This window comes from Trachypithecus francoisi, unplaced genomic scaffold (assembly GCF_009764315.1).
Source record: "Trachypithecus francoisi isolate TF-2019V2 unplaced genomic scaffold, Tfra_2.0 Lachesis_group13, whole genome shotgun sequence".
Taxonomy (NCBI): domain Eukaryota; kingdom Metazoa; phylum Chordata; class Mammalia; order Primates; family Cercopithecidae; genus Trachypithecus; species Trachypithecus francoisi.
The window spans coordinates 56,055,584-56,069,209 of NW_022681458.1; the positions used below are offsets into that span (position 1 = coordinate 56,055,584).

At 33.0% G+C, this 13,626-nt stretch overlaps 1 non-coding gene across 1 annotated transcript; it reads right to left on the reverse strand.

Moving 5' to 3' along the window:
* Positions 1–3,774: 3,774 nt before the first annotated feature.
* On the reverse strand, positions 3,775–3,907 carry LOC117095494. Its single transcript, XR_004442029.1, has one exon. It is a non-coding gene; the product is annotated as a U8 small nucleolar RNA (small nucleolar RNA).
* Positions 3,908–13,626: the final 9,719 nt, after the last annotated feature.

Here is a 13,626-nt window from a genome sequence, read left to right on the forward strand (position 1 = left end):
TCATATTTATATCCAATTTTAATTATATGCAAATTAGGGGGCAGTTTATACAGAAATTTCTGGGAAAAGGGTGGTAACTACCAGATTGTTGTCATTGTCATGGAAAGGGGTGGTAACTTCTGGGTGTTGCCATGGCAATGGTAAACTGACATGGCATACTGGTAGGCATGTGTTTAGGAAAGCTGCTTCCACTCCTGACCTGTTTCAGCTAGTCTTCAGTTTGGTCCCGTGTTCAAGCCCCACCTTTGGAGTTGAGTCCCATCTCCTACTTCAAATTCACACTTCCTCCAAATTTTGTTTTCTGTTTGAGTCCTCAACAGATTGGATGATGCCTGCCTATATTGGTGAGGGAAGATGTTCTGTACTCAGTCTCCTAATTCAAACATTAATCTTTTCCAGAAATATCCTCACAGACACACCCAGAAATAATGATTTACCAGTTCTTTCAGTATCCCTTAACCTGGTAAAGTTGACCAAAAAAAAAATAGCTATCACACTCATTTTCACTGCATTGCAGAGGGGTCAAATCTCGAGTTTAGGGAGATCTGTTAGGGATTAATAAATCAGAAAATAATGGACATGGGATGAACCAGGTGGCTACAATGGGTTATGATGGAGATGGAAAACAGTGAAATATCTGACATTTAAGAAAAACAATTGAAAGAATTTATGATTGATTGGGTATAGGACTAAAGAAGAAAAATGAATGAAGATTTGTTTAATTCCAGTGTGCAAAGAATGCCACAAATACATTGACTGTGTTTAAGCAGAGTTAAGTATATTAATTATCTACACCAAGAGGAATTACATACAGAGGCACATCTTGGTAAGAAAAAAATTACAATGTGTTAATTAGGTGATTGGAAGAGAGTTCAAGGATTCAGTGCTGACAGAAAGTGAGGGCAATTTGATGACTGGATCTCCAAATAATTTATGTCTAAGAAATGGGTGTAAGTACTTAGAGCTAGATTTCTCATTGGTAATGAAAAAGCAGTAATTCATTTCAGAAGAATTCATTCCAGAAGAAGAAATGGTTTGATCATTTTATGATGGTATAGAGTCCTTCTTTTCTATAATATTTGGGCATGATTACAAAATGGTCTTTCATTTATCTTGTTCCACCACAGTCACAAAATGACTTTGTCTAATTTTCTTGACCATTTTTCAGTAGGGAACACTATAACCTAGTTAATAACTGCTCCCAGGGACGTTTATTTTAATTAATATTTTCTCTTTTGCAATCAGCCCCATTTTATGGAAGGGCAGAGTATATCAATCTGGTGCTTCAGGTTTGTGTTACTGCCGAATTCTGTTGATCAGAAAATGGAAAATGATAACTGTGATTAGATTAGAGTTGTTCCCTCCTGTTCCTTTTGGAAAATGTTGACTGTGATTAGATTAGAGTTGTTCCCTCCTGTTCCTTTTGACATAGGATAAATTGTTGGATCAATTCATGTGATAATGGGTGTAAGGTAGGATTTAAGATTCTTATAAAAAACCATCACCCAGCTGTATTTAGAAAATTATCTGAAACAAAATGATTGTCAGCCATTGTAGTAAGGTTTCAGTATCGAGGACCTAACACAGGCCACGAAGTTGTTGTTTCCAAAATCTATCTAGGTCTCTTCTAGAAAGCCACATGGCCTTTTCCTTTAGCCTAGGATAAAGTATGAAAGTACTTGACATGACTAAGAAACTGATACAATTCATTACATTTTTAACATAAAATGAAAGAGGCTAGTAGACCAGGCCAGAATGTTTTGCCTGTGGGTCTCACATCCTAGACTAGAAAATTTTGATCTTTTGTCTATATGCAGCAGGAAGCTTTAGATAATTTTTTTCTTGGAATATGACTTTGGTTTTGCATTTTAGAAAAAGAAAACACTCTTGTCCTAATGTGAAAAGTGAAAAAGAGATAAAAGTTGAAAAACAGGAGCTGGAGATAATCTGTGTTTAAAAAGTGTATCACTAAAGATAAATTATTGCAAATAAAGTCAAAAAGAAAACAACGTCAGTAGCGGTGGCTCACTCCTGTAATCCCAGAAGTTTGGGAGACTGAGGTGGGTGGATCACTTGAGGTCAGGAGTTCAAGACCAGCCTGGCCAACTTGGTGAAATCCTGTCTCTACTAAAAATACAAAAAATTAGCTGGGTGTGGTGATGTGCACCTCTAATCTCAATTACTCGAAAGGCTGAAGCAGGAGAACAGCTTGAACCCAGGAGGCGAAGGTTGCAGTGAGCCAAGATTGCGCCACCATACCAGTCTAGATGACACAGCTAGAATCCATCTCAAAAAATAAAATAAAATAATTTAAAAAAAGGAAAAAAGAAATTGCATTAATATTAAGATTTGAAGGAGGACATTAGGAAAATAGAGTCATATAATTTGATTTGCAGATGTTTGACATCACTAGTTAGGAACGAATATTGCCATGATATTGTGAATACTAATTAAAAACATATTTGAGAGAGAACAATTTGATGAATATTATATAAGTAATAATTGTGATGTCTAGTTTTTTGTATAAACGTGACTGGGCTAAGGGATGCCAGACAGTTGGAAAAACATTTCTGGATGTGTCTGAGTGCGGTTTTGGAATAAACCAGTATTTGAATCAATACACTGAGTAAAGAAGATCTGCTGTCACCAATGTTGGTGGGCATCACCCAATCCATTAAGAATTTGGATAGAATAAAAGGAGAAAGTGCTAGTGCTTTCTCTCTTTTCTTGAGCTGGGACATCCATCTTCTGCTCTTAGACATCAGAGCACCTGGTCCTTCAGCCTTCAGTGTCTGGGACACCAGTGCCTGCTCCCACTTTCTGGTTCTCAGGCCTTTGGCCTTAAACTGGGAGTGGCATCATTGGCTTCCCTGGTTCTCAGGCTTTTGGACTCAGACTGAATTATGCCATCAAGTTTCCTGAGTCTCCAGCTTGCAGAGAGCTTGTTGTGTGACTTCTCAGTCCCCATAATTGCATGACTCAATTCTCATAATAAATCTTCTCTTATCTACATTAAGTTCTCATTTAATATCATTAATAAATTCTTGGAAAATATGAGCTTAAGCAAAAATATGTGTAACAAAGCCAATGTTTTTCTTCTCATTGATGTTATAATGAAACAACCAACATTGAAGGAAACAGGAAACAACCTTATTTGAAGACCTGCTGTACATTGTTTTCCTTAAAGTTGAAGTTTCCAAGAACCTATCAACACAGTTAAGTGAGGGCTTATTGTATAACTATATTTATCTTATTGGTTTGGCTTCTCTGGAAAATGGCTTCAGTAAGTTTGAGGTTCCTATTGAAGCCACAATTGGTGATATCTAGTTAGGAATAGAAGGAGACATACTTTTGACTAAATTCCATGTCTTTACAATCCAAACTAAACGTATATTGTGTTTTCATAAGAGCAAAAATGATCAAACATCATATAGAAATTCTACTCACTATAAAAAATACTCAGTATAATTATAGATGTTCAAATTTACAAGTTGAAAATATTAGTGAATAATGTTAATATTTTTTATATTGCAAAGTATTTTTCTCAAATTTCTCTGCTTAGATAGAGGTAGTGGAATTCACATCAAAGAAGTATTTGGAACCTGTAGTTTAAGACAGAAAAGCATCTTATATTACTTATTGCCAACTGGACAATTTCAAAAGTTTTAATATTGACTTCTCCATTACATTAAATAAATAAATGGAAATTTAAAAGTAATTAACCATATAAGTGATCACCTCATTATCATTCCTGGTAATTTTTTTTCAGGAAGAATCAGATAGGAGCAATCAGGGTACTGTAAGTCCTGATTACTCAGAGACGTTAATCGCATATCATGTGAACCCCAATCATGTCCTAATTTGCCCTCCCAAAGGAGGAACAGGTAAGGATTATGCCAGCTGATAATACCTGGTGATATTTTAGAAATATAATTTCCAGATTTCATATGATCACTTTCTATATTAAAGTAGGACTTAGAAATATTAATATCAATAGTAATAGTTTGTTTTATTTTATGTAAATAAATAGCCCCTGATCTCTTTTCAGGAACCAATATATAAACTTACAAATATTAATACAAAGGGCATTCTAACACAGGTTTATAAATGTCATTTTCTTTGTAGTTCATATTTCTTTGTTAGCACTATTTAACCTTTAGCAAATTTGGTTTTTGTAGTATACTCTGAAAAATCACCACTTTTTGTCACTCTCTAGATATTTGATGTTGAAATCCACATAACATAAATAGAACGCTACTGTTACTAGTCAGGGTATTTTATTATTCATTCACTATTGGAAAGATAAAACATAAAATGCAGCAAAAATAAACATATAAAAATCTCACTTGAAGATGGCAGTTTTAATGGTATTGTCATTTTTAATTACCACTGGAATATAATATTTTATGCTATTTTATTAACATGTTAAACTTGTTAGAATTTAAGAGCAAATTCAATGTTTCACTTTTTCCTTAAAGTCATTATCTAGTTAAGCAATTATCTACTTAAAGTCATTATGTACTTAAGCAATCAGAAAAAAAAAACTGCTGACAAAACTATTCCTTAGAAAATATAAGAACAATTATCTCTCTGTTAATTTTGTCCAAAAACAATTAGTAATTCCCAGAATCTAGAATTGCATGAATTTATAAAAAATGAAAGTATATTTTAATATAAAATTAGTACCAAGTTTAGAAAAATAATGTGCTCATTTAAATTTTATTCCACTCAGGAATCAGTAAAATATATTAAATAATGACACAAATAGAAAAATACCTATTAGTCAAGTGATTAGGAGCAAAAACAATGAAGTAAGACTGTCTGAGTTGAGCTGTAAGTTCTAACACTTCCAAGTTCTGTAATATTGGGCAAGATTTTAAAAGCTCTTTGTGCCTCAGGTTTTGCATCTATAAAAGAAAAATACTTAATATAAGAATGTTGAGAGAATTGAATAACAATACATCTTAAGGACTTGAACAGTGTATCATGTGTAATAAGTACAATATAAATGTTAGGTGATAGTGATGAAGTTGATGATTATTTTCTTTAATAATTTATTTTAATGTGCATTGTGGTCAGTTTCTATGACAGTGTCCTTATATATAACAATAAGATATTCATTTTTTCTCAATAATTGCAAACTATTGTAAGAAAAAATGTTTTAACAAAAGTTGAAATAATACTTTTTTCATTCTGTCACGTGAGTTAACATATGAAGTATAATCATATGGTCACATGAATTAAAAGTGTTTAGACAAATACTTGACTAGAACAAGATTCAGTATTCTGTGAAAAATAAAGAATATGTACTTATATGACAGTGACATCTAATAATAGATTATCTGCTTCTTAATGTGGAAGGAAATATAAGTCCTCTACATTTAACTTCATAGCAAAATTGAAAGAAAATATAATTATGACAACAACTGTCAATCTTCTTTAATGCATGTTTTTAAAATTGGCCACCTAAAACATGAAAGGAGAGAAAAAGAAGAAAATTGATAATTATTTAGTGTCGATTGTGTGGTAGGCGCTGTTCTAGTTGCTATGAGCATTTAAAGTTATTTAATACACTGATACACTGATAGTATTCTATGACATTTAAATTAATATCTTCATTATTCTTATATGTCACACAATTTTAACAGCTTTTTTGAGGTATTATTGACATACAAAGAACTGCTCAAATTTAATGTGTCCAGTTTCATGAACCTGCACATACATGAACATCCATGGTACCATCACCACAAACAAGATAATAGACATGTCCAATATCTCCTAAAGTTTCCCTGTGTCCATTTTTTTGTAGAGAGCATATGGACACAACACAAGATATCCTTTTTAAATAAGTTTTGAAGTGCACAATACCATATTAAATATAGGTATTATGTTGTACAGAAGATCTATTATTCATCTATCATAACTGGCAATTTCCCATATCCCCTATTTCCCAGCCCATGGCAATCAATATTCTCTGCTTCTATGAGTTTGACCATTATGACTATCTCATATAAGTGGAACTATGAAGTATTTGTCCATTTATGACGAGTTTCTTTTACTTAGCATAATGTCCTCCAACTTCATCCATGTTACAAATAGCAGGATCCTTCTCTTTTTCTAAGGCAAAAAGATCTGTTGTATCTATTTGTCACATTTTTATCTATTCATCTGTTGATGGACGGTTGTTTTGATCTGATTTCTGACAAGAGTGGAAAGAATACACAACGTGGAAAGGAAATTGTCTTCAACAAATGCTATTGAGATCACTGGGTATCCCCAAGTAAAAGATTGAAGATGGACTCCTTCCTTATACTATTTACAAAAATTAACTAAATCAAATAACCTAAAAGTAAGAGCTAATACTATAAAGCTTTTAGAAGAAAATGATTACAACTTTATTACCTTGAGTTTGGCAATTGATTCTTAGATATGACACCAAAAATGCAAGTAGCAAAATCTAAAACAAGCAGATAAATTAAACCCTATTAAACTGAAATACTTTTCTGCTTCAAAGGCATTATCAAGAAAATTAAAATACAACCTATAAAATGGGAGTGGATATTTGAAAATCACATGTAAGATAAAGGTGTTACATGCAGAATATATAAATAATTCTCAACACTCAGCAACAAAAAGTGAAATAATCCAATTTAAGTATGAGCAAAAGATACACAAATGCCCACGAAGTACATGAAAAGTTGCTCAACATTGTTAGTCACCGTAGTGACTAATGCAAATCGAAACCACAATAAGATACCATCTTATATCCATTAGAATGGCTATAACTACACACAAAGCAAAAATAAAAAACAGAAAATAACAAATGCTAGTGAAGATATAGAGAAAGAGACACTCTTAAACCTTGCTAAAAGGAATGTAAATTTATTCAGCCACATGGGAAAAAGTTTGTCAGTACCTCAAAAAATTAAATTTGAAAGTATTATATAACCCAGGATTCTACTCCTAGGTATTTACCAAAAGAAGTAAAAACAGATACTCAAGCAAAAACTTGTACATGGATGTTAACAGCAGCACTATTCACAATAGCCAAAAGATGGAAATAACCCAGGTTCATCAACTGACAAATGGGCAAACAAAATGTGGTATATCCATATGATATAATAATAATCAGCCATAAAATAATGAAGGTCTGAGGCTTGCTATAATATAGGTAAACCTCAAAAACATGCTTTGTAAAATAAACCAAACATAAAATGTCATTTTTATGGTTATATGATTATTACCATTATGTGATTCCATTTATAGAAAGTATTTAAAATAAATCACGAGGTCAGGAGATCGAGACCATCCTGGCTAACACGGGGAAACCCCGTCTCTACTAAAAAATACAAAAAACTAGCCGGGCGAGGTGGCGGGCGCCTGTAGTCCCAGCTACTCAGGAGGCTGAGGCAGGAGAATGGCATAAACCCGGGAGGCAGAGCTTGCAGTGAGCTGAGATCCGGCCACTGCACTCCAGCCTGGGCGACAGAGCGAGACTCCGTCTCAAAAAAAAAAAAAAGAAAAAGAAAAAAAGAAAAAAAAAGAAAAGAAAATAAATGCATACATAGAGAATGCAGTTTGTTTCCAGGGGCTGAAGGGACCGTGGGGGAGTGGAGGATGGGGAATGAATATTTGTATGTATGAATTTGGGGAATTTGTGATAAAAACGTTTTGGAACTAGACAGATATGGTGATTGTGCAATATTGTAAATATACTAAACACCACCAAATTGTTTATATTAACATGATTAATTTCATGTTATGTGAATTGTACCTCAATAAAAAACAAATATACAACTTCTAAGGAAGGTGGGGTAGAGTTCAAAAGTCATCTTATGGAGTAACAGGCGTGTAAAAGAGGTAGAAGATGGAAGCAAAAATGTTGAGTGAGGTAATTAGATTTGGACAGAAGCGATGTTTATGCCTCAGAGAGAGGAGAAAAATAGATAGGATGGATGTTTCATCAACTGTAAGACATGTAATATTTAAGACATTTATTTTATCTTTCACTTCTTTTTTCAATAGCGTCCAGACATGAAATCCATTTAGGGGAGGGATACAGTTAAGGCTTCCAGAAATTTAAAATATTTTGATTAATTAGTATAGGGTCTCAATCTATTGCTCTAATATAAATAGTAAGATTTACAGAAAGAATACAAAGTTGTGAACAATAACCAAAGAAATAAAAATCTCTGGAATGGAAGGAAATTGATCTACGGAGTGATATTTTATGCCAACTTTAATGTCTATCATGAGACACGTTTTTGCACAATTATAGAATTCAAGGGTCCAAGGTGTAGATTCCATACATTTTGAATTGAAAATATATAGGATGCTAGTGATCTAATTAAATTATCATCTAGGGATTAAGCTAGGGACCTATTCTGGGCTGTAACCGTTTGGTCTTCTTGAATGACAATAATTCAGTACACAAATAGCTAAATGCTATAGATCTAACTCTGAAGGTATGTGAAAAGTAGTCTAGAAGAAATGAAAGCAAACATCTGATATTTATATTGTGAATATTCCTTGTCTTGGGAGCCCAGGGCTTTATACAGGAACACTGAGAAATCAAGAGTAGTTTTATTTTCTCACACTCATTTTTAAATCAGTATACTGTTTATTTATACGTAAAACATGTAATGCTGTAGTGGGGTTTGTACCTACTATTTTTCTATTTGTTTTCCACTTGATACAACAGTTGTATGTTCTTGTTTTCTTTTCTCTTTTAGTCTTCTTTTTATTAATTAGTGTTTTTCAGTATTCTGTTTTGTCATTCTACTAGCTAGAGAGATACACATTTCATTACTGCTAGAAATTACAAGCATAGTTGAATCATTAGGGGTTAATATAACTGATTACTTTGCTTCCCAGGATAATAATACATTATAACTCATTAAATCAATTTCTCTCTCCTATTTTTTTGTTTTGTTTTCATGCATTTATGGTTCTACATTTTAAAAACCCATATGTATCAATGATATTGTTTATACAATAGATATTTATTAACATTTACTCACAAAATCACCCCTTTTGTCATTCTTCACTTCTTATTGCATATTGTTACTTTTGTCTGGGATTGTGTTTTCTCTGTCAGAAGAACTTTTATAAAGTAATTATTTTAGTAAAATCTTCTGGAAACAATTTTTGTTTGTTTGTATTTGTATGGAAATACTTTTACTTTTAAATGATATTTTTGATGGAAGTATGATTTCTAGGTTTGCTAGTTATTTTCTTCATCATTTTAAAGGTATCATTTATTTTCTTCTCTTTTATGGAATTATTTGAGAAATAAACTGTCAATTTTATTATTTCATCTTTCAAAATGACATACGGTTGGTCTTCTGTATCTGTGTCTGTGGGTTCTATATCCATGAATTCAGTCAACTGCAAATGGAAAAACTACAAAAAATCTGCATCTGTACTGAACACATACAGACTTTATTTTTTATTATTCCTTAAATGAATTAGTATAACAACTATTTACAAAGCATTTGCATTGTATTAGGTGTTATAAGCAATGTAGAGGTGATTTAAAGTATACAGGAGGATGTGCAAAGGTGATATGCAAATACTACTTCATTTTATATTAGGAATTTGAGCATCCATAGATGTTGGTATATTTGGGAACTCCTGGAACCAATCCCCCATGAATACCAGAGAGCAACTGTATCTCTTTTATTTGGTTGCTTTTATAATTTACTATATACCTTTTGATTTTCAGAAGCTTTTTGTACATTTTGACTCATTGTGTTTTTCTGTTTGTTTATCTTGCTTGATTTTCATAAGATTTTATTTTGATGTTTGTCTTTATATTTAGAAGTTTCTTATCCTTTCCCTCTTTAGAAGGTTGCTTCTCTGTTCCATTCTCTTCCTCTTCTGGGACCCTAATAATATATATATTTAGTAATTTAAATCAAGTCCCATGTGTTTAATATCCTCTGTATTTTCCTTTCTATAAATCTTTGTTTCTTGGGTGAATCATTTTCTACTGTTCTATTTAGTTAATTTAATCTGTCTTCTGCTATGTCCAATCTGTTATTGAATACATTCATTCTAAATTTTCCATTCTTTAAAAAAATTTCAGAATCTCCATTCAATTCTTGTAGTCTTTAGTTCCCTGGTAAAATTCTATATATTGCTTACTATTGTCTTCGTTGTTTTAATCACAGTTTTAAAAAAATTTATTACCAGTTAGTTCAAAATATGTGTCACCTCTGAGTTTGTTTCTATAAGCTAGTTTCCTTTTTTTTGTTTTTGTTGTTTTTGTTAATATGAATGATAGTTTTAACAATATTTTAACATTGTCCATGTCAAACTTTAGAGACTATGACTTATTTGATTTACTGTCAGAAAACATTTACTTTGTCCTTAATCAAAGAGCTGTACAGGGGAGATTATCTCAAATTACAGTCTAAGCTGACTATAGTGGGATTTCACTGTTGGAAACATGACATTATCTCTTGTTAACAATAATTCCTATGGCATAAGCCTCCAATCATTTTGCTGCAAACTTGGAGTGTTTATTGGCACCTTTATTTCTTGGTGAATTCTAAACTACAGTTTTCTTTCTTAATATTATAAGAGTGCAAAAATTGTTCTGTGTTTTTGTTTTTTTGTTTTTTCTTGATTTATTTGTGTCTTGCCCTGCTTGATTAGAATTCAGCAAAACCGTCAAGGGGAAAACTGCTGCATACAGCCTTACCTCTAATTATCTCCATTCTTTTTCAGATTGGGATCTTTTCTGGGTAGGGGGATATGTGAAGATCTCGATCTTTTATGTCATGCTTACCTTGACTTCAACCTTCACTTGGTTGCTCAGCCCACCTTTCCACCCAGAGAAATATTTGAAAATATTTCTTTTAGTGCAGTCTGCTAGCAATGAATTCCTGAAGAAAAACTGTACCAAAAAAAAAAAAAATTAGATTCATCTCAAAGGAATTTCTTTCTTCCAAGATTTGGACTTTCAAGCCTTGGATGTCTTAGCAGTTCTCGGATTTCTTTAAATTGACTTTAAAATGTATGTATTACTATTGCATTTTGTCTGACCATTGGTCTATTGTATTGGTGTGCTCTGACTGCTATAGCGAAATACCCTTGACTGAGTGGCTTAAAAAAAAAGACATTTATTTCTCACAGTTCTTGAGTCTGGGAAGTCCAAGACCAAGGTGCATGTCAATTTAGCTCCTGATGAGGACGTACTTCCTACGAAGAGTTAGACAGCCACATTTTCACTGTCTTGCCATATGGTGAAGAGAGAGAGTTTCTTTTCATAAAGCTGCTAATCTTATCAAGAGAACCCTATTCCCATGATTTTACCTAACCCTGATTACCCCACCCCCCTCAAAGGCCCCATCTCCCAATACAGTCACAATGGGGGCTTAGGACTACAATATATTACAGTTAATCCATAAGTTTTCAGTCTAAATGATTGTATCAAGTGCCATGGTCTTAGCTTTCCTACTGCTTCCCAAGGTATCTTCATTTGAGGTAAATGTCTGAAAAAAGTGTAAAGATTGTTGTTGTTCCTTTGTCTCTTCCACAACCCGCGTCTTCTGACATGTTAGAACGGCCCTAACACTTAATCGAGGTGTTACTTTGTAACCTTTGTCTGAGTTGAGGTATTGCAAATTGTTTGACTCAGTTAAAGCAAGTACTAAATGTGATTATTTCCCCTTATTTTGAAAAATATGTTCTGGACTTGACACTTTTTGTGCTTATTTTGGCATTTCATGCCCAACCAGCTTAAAATAAATAAATACTGGAACCTGGTATTCTGCCCCTGTGTTTGTTCTTTATCACACAAAACACCTCTGTAATACTTAAAGTACCTCATAATCTTACCTGCCCTGAAACTCCAAACTTTACGTCTTTATCAAGTTAGTATCTTATTTCCTTTCTGCTTAACTGGCCAGGGATATTGAGAAGGTACATGTATATATACTTACAAGTAGTTCTGCTCTATGAGTCACCTAAATACCCAAGTTAGCTCTACCTTCTGCTGGGTTATGTATCTGTTACATCATTTTCATAGTCAGTTTAGAATCTATATCAATAGTATATTCTATGATATTGCAGCTTTTGGAAGGTGAAAAGAGAGAGGGATTACCCTTTCAATTACTTAATGGTTAACACTTAGTCATTATATACATTGCTTGTGCTCCACTGGTAATAAATTAATTATATAACCAAATGGATTTGCAAGGGGGCTGGGAGATACAATCTTTAAGTGGGTGGTCATGGGCTTGGCTAAAACTTGGAGAGTTCTATTGCTAAATATTAGAGGAAAACATTTTATATTAGAAGGTAATTTTCAGTCTTTAACCCTGGGTTTGTCAGCTATTCACTATTTTCCTATGTTATTTTGGTGGTATAAAGACTTTAAAGCACTGCCAGAATTTCTGCTTGATCTCTGCAACCTCGAAGTTTCTCTATTATAGCTTTTCCGTCTCAAAGCAGTTTGGGATTTTTATTTTTATGTTTTCAGTCATTTTAGATTCTTACTTGGTAGTAATAGAACAGGCTTAGAATTGTGGTTTTGTGGTAAATTATAAGATTTCTTTCTTATGTAAGTCCAAGGCAAGCTTGATTAAACCAGTACTTAGACACCTATGTGAGGTCCTATTGCTGGGTCATGAAACAGAAAAAAATGGAAGAGGCTTAAACTATATGAATTATTGAAAGAGTGACATGGGAAGTTAGATTCTGCTAAGACCAGATTCAAATGCACAGATTTATTTGGCTACTACTCTGTGAACACTGGGTAGTGAATAAAATGATAGGTTAAAAGACACATGTCCATTTACTCATGAGTTTATTAGAGGAGAAAATATTAATTAAATTACCAATATTGGATTTTGCTATGGCTTGAATGTTTGTCCCCTCTGAAACTCAAGTTAAAACTTAATCCCTATGTTAATAGTATTAAAAGAGGAGGAAATCCAACTATGGTATTTGAGAGCTTGGATCTCTGGGAGGTAACTAGGATTAGATGAGGTCGTAGGGTAGGGCATTGGTGGCTTTATAAGAGGAGAGAGACCTGAGCCAGTCCGCTCAGCCCCGTTGTCTTGTGATGCCTTGTGCCACCTCAGGAATCTGCGGAGAATCTCACTAGCCCTTACCAGATGCAGCCCCTCAACCTTGGACTTAGTATGTGAATTTAGTATGCAAAATCATCTTAATTGCTTGTGACTTTGGTTCAACATCTTAAGTTTCAACTGGTTTTCATCTTACACATGATATTTCTGTATTTATAGTGATTTCCCCAGTAATTCTTGTGAGAATTCATTCTACCCATTTCCTGATGCCTTGGGCTCTCCCAAAACACTTATCAATTATTTAATTAAGATACATTTTCATAAGAAACAGCAGAAAATTAAGGGTTCATGGAAATGTCACTTAGATGCCAAAATATGACCTCCTATGTTTTCCTAAATTTTATCAAAATAATCATTTATAACTCTAAATATAATAAAATGCATAATAATTTAAATAAAAAATAGGATAAAATATAATAATAATAAAATACATTTTTTAGGGTCAACTAAACACATTTATTGTTTTGAATGGAAATAATAAAGGTATTCTGAACCAATTCCATTTTATGGAACATTTTCATAGGCCATT